This window comes from Clytia hemisphaerica, unplaced genomic scaffold (assembly GCF_902728285.1).
Source record: "Clytia hemisphaerica strain Z4C2 unplaced genomic scaffold, Clytia hemisphaerica genome assembly, whole genome shotgun sequence".
In the NCBI taxonomy this organism is placed as follows: Eukaryota; Metazoa; Cnidaria; class Hydrozoa; order Leptothecata; family Clytiidae; genus Clytia; species Clytia hemisphaerica.
Genome location: NW_027103852.1, coordinates 1,540,158 through 1,551,575, shown reverse-complemented (window position 1 = coordinate 1,551,575; position 11,418 = coordinate 1,540,158). Strand labels below are relative to the sequence as shown.

At 35.2% G+C, this 11,418-nt stretch overlaps 1 long non-coding RNA gene across 1 annotated transcript; it reads left to right on the top strand.

Annotated features, from left to right (window-relative positions):
* Positions 1–912: 912 nt before the first annotated feature.
* Positions 913–3,407, top strand: LOC136808019 (uncharacterized). The gene is made up of 5 exons (XR_010846737.1): positions 913–977; positions 1,637–1,711; positions 1,825–1,899; positions 2,615–2,683; positions 3,276–3,407. It is a non-coding gene; the product is annotated as an uncharacterized lncRNA (long non-coding RNA).
* The last annotated feature ends 8,011 nt before the right edge of the window (positions 3,408–11,418 follow it).

The window sequence follows — 11,418 nt, the reverse complement described above, 5'->3', positions numbered from 1 at the left end:
ATGGTCAGTTGGTTCAACGGAACGTCATCATTCCAGCCTTAGACGCAAATCCAGTAAATTGAATCATTCACCTACACAAAGAAGGGCAGCATTTTGAACCTATTGTCAAGAGACAACAAAAAGGTATGCACTTTTCATGCTTGATTTTATAACATTTAGTTTCTCTCATATGTTCTATAGGGGGGGGGGGCAGTTTTTCCCAACACTTTATTTTTGTCTGAAAACATTATAAAAACATATCCAAATAAACAAATAAAGCTTAACAAATTTTGAAAAACAAATCTCATTTGGGATTTTATGATTCTAAGTATTTTCCTCAGTGGAAACATAAAATCAAAAATCTGCAATTCTTCCGCCTGTGATGTCATATATGACGTGTAACAAAGCAGAATAAAGATTGAAGTCTGTTTTTAAGAGTTTGTCCTTTATTAAAAGAAAAGAGTTGAATGGTGCAGAAGTTAAGAAGGCAATCTTATATCTTCTCTGTTTAGAAATCTCAGACGCTTTGTCTAGCACACATTTCATTACAGCAAACCCAAGCTTTATCCTCAATACGTGAGTACATTCAAAAATTCAATCTTATCTTCATTCTTACCACATAACAATAACATAATCGCTTCTAATTCTTTCAGTATGGAAATTTGGCATTTACTAAAGGGTGCCATGTTTTTCTTGGTGAAACTTGCAATAAGAATTATCTGTGTGAGACAGCAGGTCTATTGTTTAGTACAATATAAAAAAAAAAAATGCTATTCTTTTATTCTTATAAAAGAGCATGTAGGTGAGGTGTGCTTTGTCTTGGGGATGGGTCAATAAGTTTAAGGAGCAATCTTCTTCCTCTATGTTGAAGTGCTTAGCTACACCTTATTAGATCTTTTCATTTTAATTTTCTCTTTTTTCAGAACGTGAAGATGAAAGTATCGTGACAACATTAGATTCAGACTGTGATTGTGTTATTATCGAAAATGCAGGACAAGGTACTTTCAAACTTTTGCTTATCTTCATTTAGCTTTTCAAAGTACCTTGTTTGTCAAATAGACAATTAAAAGAATAGTTTTATTATTCTAATTTTAGAGGGAAATAATTGTGATTTTTCATGAAAAAGTTGATTTTGGACATTTTTTTGGGTGCTGATCTTTGATTAGTTTTTGATGATTTTTGGGATCTGGTGCTGGTATGGACCTGGTTGGCCAGTAAAAACTAAAAATCAATAAAATTGAGGTGTATCGTTTTTCTGGCCTTTTTGTCTAGATTTTGATAATTGAAATATGGGGAAGAATCATTTAAAGAGCACCCTATTGCATAGCCTATTCACCGATTTGATTACTGGATTACTTCAAATATAATGAACAAAGTTGTTGTATTTTGACTTATAATTAGATAATTATTAAAATACTTTTAAAAGCAGTTTTTAAAAACAGTAAAATTGGTAATTTTAAAGAATTTTCGAAAAATTTTTCGAAAAATTGTCAAAAATACCTAATTTAATCTTTTTCAATGCTTCTAGTTCTACCCAATTTTATTTCAATTGTCAAATCGTGGCAAAAACTTCAGAAAATAGGGAATCTGAAAAATGTTATCAATTTCGACAAACGTCGGTCATCCCTCCCCCTCTACTAATTTTCTCTTTTTTCAGAACGTCAAGATGAAAGTATCGTGACAACACTAGATTCAGACAGTGATTGTGTTATTATCGAAAATACAGGACAAGGTACTGTCAAACTTTATTAATTAATCTTCATTTAGCTTTTCAAAATGTTTTCTTTGTCAAATGGACAATTAATAGAATAGTTTTATTGTTCTAATTTACTCTCTCTTTTTCAGAACGTGAAGATGAAAGTATCGTGACAACACAAGAAACAGACAGTGATTGTGTTATTATCGAAAATGCAGGACAAGGTACTGAACAGTTTTTTTATCTACCTCGGAGGTCCTAAAAATTAACCGATGTCCGTTTTTTCGTCTGTTCGTCCGTTCGTCTGTTACAAGCTTTTCTCGGGATTGGCTAATTATTTTTTTTTTTTTTTACACAATGATGCAAAATGCCAAAATACCCAAGTTGTGACTGAGCCAAATTTTCGAAAAATATTTTTTTGGGCAAATTTGGGCTAAATTGGTTTATTTTTTTTCTGTTTTTTTTGGCAGAAATATAGAGGGCAAGGTTCTCTAAAAGATAGCTGAAGTATTTTTCCCAGAAAATTGTTGTTTACCATAAAATACGAATTTTCGTATTTGGGGAAATTTCCTTTTACCATTTCACAATTTTCATTAGACTAGCTTGTTTATTTTTCCAGTCTGAATTTTTGTACAATTATTGCCATTTTTTCCTTTTTCATCTTACGTTAATCATTAGGTAGGTTCATTCAGCATGTTGCTTGTTTAAATTTGTTTCGAAAAGTCTTTCAAAGCTTTCTCAAGTACTACCAGTATTGAAAATGAAATTAGGTCTTGTGGATAGGGCAACAAGTCGAAAGATCATAGTTTAAGTATTTTTTCCTCTAACTACACCTCAAGTTAAAGTTTTGTGTTACTTACTTTTTAATATTTTCATGTGAAAATTTCCGTTGTATTCTATAAAAGATTACTATTATTTAAGTGATCTTTTTTTCTTCAGGTAATGGCAAATATGTAGATCGACTTAATCAGATTAAATTTGACTCTAAGAAAGACATTCAGATACCTGGTAAGATTGTACTGTTGAACATGATAATATATTTTTGTGCACCCAACCCCAAGAAAGCCCCCATTTTTGCAAAGCGAATAAAGTACTTATGAGTAAAGCGGTTTTTCTCTTGTGTGTATCTATATTATAATACATACGCTTATCTCAGAAATCAATTCATCAAAATTCTCGCATCAAGCTTATTCGGTAATAATTTTTTAAGACAATTCTATATTCGCTATGTGCATTTCCTTTGTCAGTGCAAATATTCCTCCTAAGGATGAATTACAATTAAACAAAACTAAATTTCGCAAGAATTGGTTTTGGTAAGAGCAATAACTTTTTGGTAATTGGCGAAATTTGCTGAAATTTACGTCCGCGAAAATTTCTTCCCTTGGGGTAATCTATAAGGATCTGTAATTAGTTTTTGTTAACAATAAAAAAAAACTTAGCAATGCGAGCGTTCAGAAGTTATTGTCCCTTTGAATGAGAGTATATTATGCTCTGTACTCGATGAGGCTTTGCTCTCTTTAACGTAACAAACGTAGACATGATCGACTATCATTTCCAGACATTCTATCTAAGGTGGATATTTTAAATTTTCTAATTTTAGGAATAACTTCAGAGGCTATATGTTATCTCGATGGTGACAAACGATTCCCTTTCTGGAAAATCGCTTCAAAATCATTAGAAACCCTGCCAGTGGCTGAAAGCATTCACTATGGAAGATACGATCGTAACAAGCTGTGTCCAATCCGAACTTTGTAAATGCCAATTGCAGCTTTCTCGTCAACACTGATAACATGCTTAATGCAAAAGACATCTTTTGTGATCTCCATGGGCATTGGGAACGTGCTGGAACCAAAAGAAGGACATAATAAAAGTAAAATTGATTATTCACCGAGGATTTCATAAAGTTTGGACTAAAACCATCAATGATGACCTTAACGAGAGCCTTGGATGATTAGTAGATGTGCTTGAAAATCGAGGAATCTTGTAAAACGTTCGTCATCGGGAGGTCATTGTCGACTAAGTGGGAAAAGATGGGGACTGGGGAAAAGAAATTTAGGGACTATTTTTGCAATATAAAGCAGACGACATACGCAATTGCATGACTGCCGAACTACGAGCAATGACCAGGACTGGGGTTTCCCCCAAAACAGATGGGGACTGGGGAAACTACACCCAAAACCCGAACGAGTCGAGTAACGCCAAACTAAAATCTGGCCTTGTCGACTCACGCAAAATGTCATTAAAAGAAGTGGTTCAACTATTGCGTACTGCTTCGGAGTACCAAGAAGAACAAGTCGAATTAGCTCTTTTGGGAAGGAACTCTTGGCGGCTTCTACCAGAGTACAGACAACAATTTCCTAACATTAACCGTATTTATCAAATGAACAAGTCACAACGCGCAAGATTTTTGAAACGTTTCAATTCTTTATCTGTTGTTAACAACTCGTCCACAACGGAATTTCAGATAAAAGCCGAGGAAACTGGACTTCTTTATCCTCCGATGACAATTCTTAAGGACATATTCAATGATGGGTCTGTATTGCTCAATCCGGACAGTATTACCGATGCCCCTGGAGCACCCACAGTAAAAATTGTCAAGAATTTACACGACCCGTTACAACCATATAGAGTATCAATCAAAAATGATGGAATCGTATCTTGTCAACAGACATGTGACAGGTACAAAGCTTATGCTATTTGTGAGCACACCCTTAGTGTTTCTCAAAGAGAAGGGATTCAAGATAAATCTATTAACAAATTAAAAAGAAAGCAATCATCCAGATCCACAGGGCGAAACCTTTCTGATCTGTGTAACGTCAACAAGGACCCAAAAACTGGAAAGAAAGCTACCAAATCAACGTCAAAGAGAAAAGGGAAAAGAAAATCCAACAGTGTATTTTCTTACACCAACACCCTTAATGATACCTCCAGTGTTGCCAGGCAAAACCCCGATATCATTGGTCAAGTTACCCAGTCATCAATCAACCCCATCCAGAATCAAAGCATCGCCTCGACATCCCAGACCGATCAGGAAATATCTTCAGAAATGGGAAGCCCAGAAACTATTTATCAAGATACCCATACCAATCGAGAAATGTCTTCAGTATTGAAAGAGCCTGAAAACATTGGTCGAGATACCCATTTATCAACCCAGCCAATCCAGGCTCAAAACATTGCCTCAATATCCCAGACTATTCCGGAAATACCTTCAGTAACGCAAAACCCTGAAACTGTTTATCAAGATACCCATTTATCAATCCAGCCCATCCAAGCCCAAAGCATTGTTTCGACATCCGAGACTAATCAGGGATCGTTTTCATTTTCGCGAAACCCGGGAACCAACGATACCCATAAAGTCAAAAGGAAAAGAGCTGGTACCCGTATTACTCAACCTTCTAAAGTGGTCAAAGAAATGCCAACAAAGATTATTCTAAAAGCATCCAAACATGCAGTTCCACCTAGTGAGCGAAAAGAGCAACCACTTTTACCTTTGGGAAGACCACTCCCACCAATACCACCAATGCCAGAGCCTCAAATCCGTCCCTATGAAATAAAAAAGCGAGCAGGAAATGTTGCAACGTGTCATGGATGTCGTAACGGCTTTAAGAAATCAGATAGCAGCTTGTTTATGTTGTTCAGGGAGGAGGAGGATTGGTTTCCAAAAGTAGATAAAGAAAATTATACGAAACAGTGGAGCACAAGCAAAAAAAACGCCGACGCCCGTTTATCACAAAAGAACATTTGACTGTACTTTACAAAGGTGATGAACGTCACAGCTAGTCTTGAATATGTGACTTTTGAGACTTTTGCAAAGATTTTGAATTTTGTTTTTAGGCTTTATAGTCTGTATTGTCCAGACTAGATCATAGACAAAAATCCTGGTCTGACAATCCATTGTTTTAGCTTTTTGTTAACTTTTGTTTTCTTGATTGGTACCCAGTTTTCCGAAGTTAAATGTGAAAATGAAATATGTAATATGTATTTTACTGAATCAACACTTTAACCTAATCAAACTGAACTAACTAATCTAAAAAATCAAGATCACAGCATGTTTTTTGAACCGGTCAAAGGATATGAAATTCAAGAACTCATTCAAAAACTAGATCCAAAAAAAGCCATAGATCTCTACAAATTTCCAATCAATGTCATCAAAGAAATTGGAGACCTTATTTGTACACCACTTTCACTTATTATTAATAAATCTGTAAAAAAAGGCATTTTTCCAGAAAAACTTAAAATTGCTAAAGTAACTCCTGTCTTCAAAAACAATGGTGACAAACATGACATTATCAATTATAGACCCATATCTGTGTTACCTTTATTTGATAAAATCTTTGAAAAAGCCATCAACGACAGACTTAAAAAATACTTAATCGATAGAAAAATACTCTCTCAAAATCAATTGGCTTCCAAACAGGTAAGTCTACTGCTGATGCTGTCCTGAAGTTTAACGGATGAGATCTACTCGCAGCTAAAAAATGATAAGACCTGCTGCACTATCCTCCTAGATCTTGCTAAAGCATTTGACACAGTTGATCACAAAATTTTAGTAAGAAAATTGTATGCAAATGGAGTAAGAGGTCCTCTAAACAAATGGTTTGAAAGCTACCTTACAAATCGTAAACAAGTGGTAAGTATTGGAAATGAAATCTCGAGTGAACTTGACATGGCATATGGGGTACCACAAGGGTCTGTGCTGGGACCCACCCTCTTTCTGCTCTATATCAACGATCTGCATCATCCTCGTCAAAATTCTCTTTTACCCTCTTTGCTGATGACACATCCCTATTCCTACCTTAGCCATGAAAACCCAAAAACTCTTGAAGAAATAGCCAATCAAGAACTAAGACATGTGGACCACTGGCTAATTAACAATAGACTCTCACTCAACGTTAAGAAATCTTGTTTTATTCTTTTTACAGGGAAAAAGCAGATAGAAAACTTCAATATCTCAATATCCGACCAATGAAATCACAAGGGTAAGATCTGCAAAATATTTAGGTGTTATGATCGATGAAAAACTAACTGGCAAGCACAATAAATCAACAAAGATAAAACAAGGTTCGCCTCATACGAAGCTTTATTTAATACACCTTCTAAGATCTCGTAATTTAAAAACACCAGCATAATTACACTTGGGGCTCAAATACACACAGGTAGTCAAATCATGATAGCGGCATAAAATTAAAAAAATCTAGGAAAAAAATAATAAACAGGTTTACATAAAATAAAATTCAGTATATAAATTAGAGTGTGGTAAACTATATAAACATGTAAAATAAGTCAGCTGATAAAAATAGAACAAAAACTAACGAGAAATTCAAAAATACTGGAACATAAATTTATGTTTTGCTCAAAACTCTACGCAAGTACTCCCATCTGGTCTTTACCACGGTTGAATCACCACAAACCAAGTGTAATATTTTCGTATTGTATCTTCCTGTATCATTTTTTCTTGCTTAGTGACATTAACTCCTAGAGAACTCGAAAGCTCAGGTTGTTTTTCTTAAATAAATCTCTCACATCAACTTTCATTATTTGAAAAACTTTTTGAAAGTTCGTTTTTTTGCAAGTTCATTTTTTTCACTCTGGAAATTTTTTTCAAATTTAGTTTTAGAAGGAGTCTGTTCCAGACCGCTCTGTAAAAGAGTTTTTTGATAAAGCATTAGTTTATCTTTTTTCGTTTTGCCCTCCAAAAATACAACATCATAACGAAAACAGTGGTGGTCCAAATATCATTCTAATAGAAGCAATTTCACTAGCATATTTATTACAGGGGCCCCCAACAAAGGGAAACAGGTAAGTTAAATTCTGTGATAGATAGCATAACAAATAAAATTAAAAAATCTATGAAAAAAATAATCTAACAGGTTTAGCACATTAAAGATAAATTCACTATATAAAATTAGAGTGTGGTAAACTAATATATAAACATGTAAATAATAAACTATCAGCTGATTATCTAAGCACATTATTCACCAAACCATCCCATTCTCTTGGTACACGACAGCCAGCAAAAAACTCTCTAACGACTTTAGTCTTTGACAATTCACCCTCTCCTATTCGGTTCTATGGCCCCCATATCTGGAATCAACAATGTCTAAATATCAAATCCACCAGCTTTTCTGTGTTTGCTCGAAAACTCAAATCAAAATTACTCAATGATAACTAAGTTCCCATCTAGTGTCTTATTCAACCACGTTTATTATCATCCACAAACCAAGTGTAAATATTTTCGTATTGTATCTCCTGTTGTTGTATTATCTTTTGTTGTTTTTTCTTTTCTCTAGTTAGTATCTCTTGTACATTATCACTCCATATATCCTTTCGAACTCGAAAGCCTCTTAGGGTTGTTTTTCGCTTAGGATTTTTTAAATGTAAATAGATCTGAAAAAAAAGAAATATATATCATCATCATCATCATCAACTGGGGACACTTAGCGCCCCAATCTTTGAGAAATCTTTTTGAAAGTTTCTTTTTTTGCCTTAATTCTTTTTTTCACTCTGAACATTTTTATTTCAAATTTAGTTTTTAGAAGGATTTCTGTTCCAGACCGCTCTGTACTAGAGTTTTTTGATAAAGCATCCCTTAAAGTTAAAGCGTATATCAAAATATACAATAATTTTCTTTTTGCCCCTCGAATGAGCTGAAATATCTTGATTAAATTGAACAACATTCATAACGAGCAAACAGTGTGTCCAGAAGAAAGTGGAACAGAATCTACACAAAGATAAACTTTTTTATTTTTTGTGATATAATTTCTAAATTTCTTTTCTGAAAAGCTATTGTAATTGCCTCGGAAATTGGATTTCTTTTGAATGATCAAAGAATGTGCATTGTTATTGTTATCATTTCAGTTTCTTGTTAGTTTTCTTTTGTTATTTTACTATATTCATGGAATATCCCGGAATTAAATTTTTCTCCTGTAAACCTCTGAAATTTCATAAATGTTTTCAAGATGTCCTGAAATATTCAAAACCTCTTTTTCATACTTTTTCGTCTTGCATTCTGAAATTTTAGAATAAAATGTAGACTATCAGTTATTATAATATGTCTAAAATCTTAATGTGTGTCATTTTCTACCCTGGAAAATCCTTATTTTCTCTGTTTTATACTATTTTGTCCTCGAATATCCCGGAAATTTGTGACTTTAGGTCCTGGAAAAAGTCAAAATATGTTACAAAAAAACTTTCTCGATGGTGCTGGAATTCGTTTTACCAATTCCCTGAAGGATTGTCTTAGTTGTCTAGGAGCCATCCACTACATCAGTATAATATTCCGCGGAAAGATGATTTGGCACGCTTTCGGCGGTTTCAGTCAAAATCCAACAAATTAAGTGCTCTTGATTTTTGCCAATACATTTTATTTTTTAAGCTTTATTTTTCAACTGATTTACAAATTTACCATGTTTTCCCAAGAGACAGTTAAATGTTAGTGACGTCGAATGTTGTTGAAGTATCTTGACAACAATACTGTAGTTTCGGCCTTTATTAACTATAATACCGCCAATCTTGATATTTCCTGGCCAACCCGGAATTTTGATCGGCACCGAGAACCCTAAGCTAAAGAACATATGGCATGAGGTCCGGGTTTTCTCGTAAATTTAGATGGGGTCCGGGTTTTCTCGTAAATGTAGATGGGGTCCGGGTTTTCTCGAAAAATTACGAGGGGTCCGGGTTTTCGTGAAAGTCTGGGGTCCTGGTTTTCTCGGTGTCCAGGGTCCGGGTCCGGGTCCGGGTTATACAGTGCGCCGGATTTTTTCAAAACTCATTATAAACGAATTTCGCAAGATGACTTTACACTCAACAGCATGGACCTCAAAAGAAAATATTTTCGAGAAAAGAGAAAGAGAAGGGGGACTTTGCAATGCAATGCCATCATACAGAAAGCAAGCTTAGCTTGGGTTTCGACCGTTAACGCATGTGGTATGCAGAAGTATGACCTTTAGCTTTTACACCCTAGCTTTCGGCCGCTATATAGGGTCCCCATTTGCATGGCTGGGTTTCGGCCGCTAAAGCTGGTTTTCGGCCGCTAAGGCTTATCTGATATTCCGATGGCCGCCCACGCTAAAGCTCTAAAGGAGCGGGCCAATATTGAAAATTTTCCCGACCTTCAGAGCTTAAGGTACCTTAAGAGTGTCGGAAGAAAATTTCTACATCGGGTGCCAGATTAGCTAAGGCTGGGTTTCGACCGCTGACGGAATAAAAATTTGCGACAGCGAACCGAGTTCTCGGCCAACTTTTCCGTGTCTGTAATAATGACTGCAGCATTATTTCTAGTAAAGATGACGGGTGACTCGTGAGTATATCAGAGAGTGCTGAGAGAGACCACACGTAACTCTAGGCTCTGTCTTCATCTTGTCATTATTTTAATTGTTTGTATCTTTGTTGATTGTCTATTATCTATCTGTGCCTTCTTCTTTTGTTTCGTATCTATGTTCTTTTGTGAAAGTGAATGTTCCATCTATGTTGGCCTGGATATCCAGACCGTAAACTATTTCACCGTCTATTTCATCGTTTTTTAAGATCAGATTTCTGGTTTACGGTCTAGTCCAACTAACTCCTCTGCAGGGATATCTGTCCCTGCATATGCGAGTGTATCTAATTGGTCAGTACGCGCTCAGTCACTGAGCAGAAAAAAAAAGTATGTGTATAGTTTGTGAGTTCTTTTAAGATTTACTGTCAAATCTCAGCCTCCTAGTTAACTAAGCCCGTATTCACAAGGCTAGGACACACGGCTTATGGCAATATAGCGTTTTCGGTGCTTTAAAGATTTTTATACTTGCGGATTTTAAGTTTGCCTTGGTAGTCGCGCGGCTGAGGTCGAAAAAAGTGGCTAGAAAATGATTTTCGTGATACACCTCTTAGATTCCACTTTTTTCGATGGAAACTCTCGAATTACCACCTGTGAAGAAAAAAACTAAAAAGTTTCCGCCCTAAAGATGTGCAAGTAACGAGCATTTTGCATTTTTCATTTACTTTCTCTTTCCACTAACCAATATATTATCAGAAAATAAAAATTCAAGCAATATATGCGGTATATACGTCGATGAAACGTAAATATCGATAAAATATCGATAAAATATCGATAAATTATCGATTTTCGCCCTATTTCACGAAGTTTAGTATTTAAAGGTTACAAAATGTCGAAAAATAATATCGATAATTATCGATTTTTTTGTTATTTGGCACTAAAAATCCTCTTTCTTCAAAAGATTAAAACGTATCAAAAGAAGATATATTTTTACAAAAAATAAAGAAAGAACTAATTAAGTTAATCGCTAGAAGAAGAGTCTTCCGTAAGGAAAGCTGATGTTTCCCACTCCGAAATTGGGTCTTCAGCCGTATCACTGTCAGAGTCAAAATTATCCTCACTGTCACTATCATCATCCGAACCATCGTCGTTACCACAAAAAACTAAATCATAATCTTCTTCTTCCTCCTGATCTCCTTTACTGGTGTTAGAAATAATGTTCTCGCAATCTTTGCATTTACATAAATCAGTACATTTTAGGGAAGCCTTTTTACAAGAACAACGGTTAGTTGAACAACCTGCTGTGCATCCGCAGTTAATGAACGATAAAATACTATCGGGGGCAATAGGTAAAGATAGCCATTTTATTTCCAATCCACTATCAGCAGTTGACTCCCAGCCATGATCTGTTGCACTGGGAAGATTTAGTAATACGGTAGAAGCGTGCCTCCAAATATAAGCCTGGTAGTTGGCACGTTGAGAATGGAGT